The sequence below is a fragment of the Rhineura floridana genome, chromosome 6 (assembly GCF_030035675.1).
Source record: "Rhineura floridana isolate rRhiFlo1 chromosome 6, rRhiFlo1.hap2, whole genome shotgun sequence".
Classification (NCBI taxonomy): domain Eukaryota; kingdom Metazoa; phylum Chordata; class Lepidosauria; order Squamata; family Rhineuridae; genus Rhineura; species Rhineura floridana.
Genome location: NC_084485.1, coordinates 14,269,120 through 14,271,553, shown reverse-complemented (window position 1 = coordinate 14,271,553; position 2,434 = coordinate 14,269,120).

Genomic DNA, 2,434 nt, shown 5'->3' with positions numbered 1-2,434 from the left:
GTTGCAAATTACTCAGAGTCCTTCGGGTAAGAAGTGACTAACAATCGTATCATTAATAATAACTGATTTGACTGCATTTCCGGTAGCTGTATCCTATGGATATAACCTATAACATCACCTCCACTGAGGTCACAAATATTCTACCGTCAGGCCTGCAGCAGCCTCCTTGCATTTGTTACAAACTGAACTGAACTGAACTGAAGCCATTTTTAAAAACCATTTGGACAGTCCTAGAGTGCAGTGTCTCCCAGGCGCTTGTGTTGGCAGCTTGCCAACAAGCATCCTTCCAGCATTATACAGTGGCTGCTGTAGCCCTGAGTAACAAAGGATAAGGAGTAGCTAATTTGCCCAGAGTAGTCTTGTACACATCCTCTTTTGTTGTGTGCACACGGAGCGTATGGCAGACCCTGTTAATGTGTGTGTTAATGGAGGCTGCTTCCCTCTCTGCTAGTGGTAAATTAAGAGCAATTCCTCCAAGCTTCCTCCTTCCCCTAAACTGGAGTGGGCCCTTTTTCTCAATCTTGGCATGATCTTGCTTGCTTTCCCCATCCCCCATCAGCCTGAACTGGATTAAAGCAGCTGCAGAGTTACACTCTGCAGATGCCCATGGCACAGTTCAGTTTTGTTCTTCGCTAGGACAGGAAATTATCCATTTTGCCTTCCCCCCCATATGTTTTTGTTGTTATGTGCCTTCAAGTCTATGATTTATGGCGACCCTATGAATCAGCAACTTCCAGTAGCATCTGTCGTGAACCACCCTGTTCAGATCTTGTAAATTCAGGTCTGTGGCTTCCTTTATGGAATTAATTCATCTCTTGTTTGGTCTTCCTCTTTTTCTACTCCCTTCTATTTTTCCAAGCATTATTGTCTTTTCTAGTGAATCAGGTCTTCTCATGAATCAGGTCTGGTTTTATTTATTTATTTATTATACTTGTATACCGCCCCATAGCCGAAGCTTTCTGAGCGGTTTACAGTAACTAAAAACATATACAATTTAAAAATACATCTTTTAAAAAACAATTTAAAACACAATTTAAAATTTTAAAACAATATTTGTTCCGACACCCAATTATTTGTCTTTTTCACAGTCCATGGTATGCGCAAAGCTCTCCTCCAACACCACATTTCAAATGAGTTGATTTTTCTCTTATCCACTTTTTTCACTATCCAACTTTCACATCCATACATAGAGATCGGGAATACCATGGTCTGAATGATCCTGACCTTAGTGTTCAGTGATATATATTTGCATTTGAGGAAAAAGCATATGCATACACAAGTAGAATAGGGGGAGAAAAATAGGCATTCCCAATCATATAAAAATTGCATAAAAATGGGAAGAGGTGGAGTACAGAAGCAAGCATAGAGACAATAATATTATTAATGCATCACTATACTTCACAAGATTCAAACTGAATCATAGTGAACACAAGTAGGACCTGTGTGGAGCATTCCAGGGTTCCAGCCAGCCATGCCCTCTTCCAGAACACTCAATTTCCCCTCCCACCCGGTTTTCCATCCTACCCAGTATTCCATGCCCAGAGCACGCTCACTCCTCCTTGGGTTGTTTTGGGTGTCCCCCTGCCCCTTAGGGGATTTGCCTCCCAATGATTATTTTGCACTTCTGCAAAAGGGTCCTCCAAGCCTTCTGATCGCTCCTGCTTAAGAACACAAGAAGAGGCGGCTGGAGCAGGCCAGTAGCCCATGTAGTCGGAGAGTCTGCACTCCCAGTGGCCAACCAAATGCCAAGGAGAAGCTCAAGAGCAGGATCAGAGTGCCACGGCACTCTACCAACTTGTGATTCCCAGCAACTGGCAGTTAGAGGCAGGACACAGCCATTGTGGCTAGGGACTTATCCCCCCCAAATCTGTCTAATCTTTTTTTAAATCCGTCCACATTGGTGGCCATCACTACTTTGTGGCTACATAGGCAGAGGCATTCATGCCTGAACGTTGAAAAGAAAGGAGATGAGACAGTCCAAGACAGCCTAACTGGAATAGTCTAAACATGGGAGAATGCAATTTAAACATGGCTTTGTAAGTGTACTGCATGCTCACAGCCAGCACCCCAACTGAATACAGGTGTGGAGAAGGGATTTAACCCTTTCCTTCCTTGCTTTGATCCTGGGGGGGGGAACTCTTCTGAAGCTGGTGTTTGCTTGGGGTGGGATCCCCCACTGGCACAAATGGGGGATTTCCCCTGAATGCAAAGAACATCTCCAAATGAGAGATTTTCCTCAGGACCACAGCAAAGACAAAAGGGTTAAATTCTCTCTTCAAGCTCCTCTGTTCCCATTAACGTTGATCCCCTTTCCAGCTGATGCAATTTGCCTTTTTCCAAACCTGTGCATTAAATGCAAGACTCATTTAACATCACTTTAATTTGGCTCTAAGTACTTTGTTCCCTGCACTTTCCGTGCTTTAAATTGTGATCT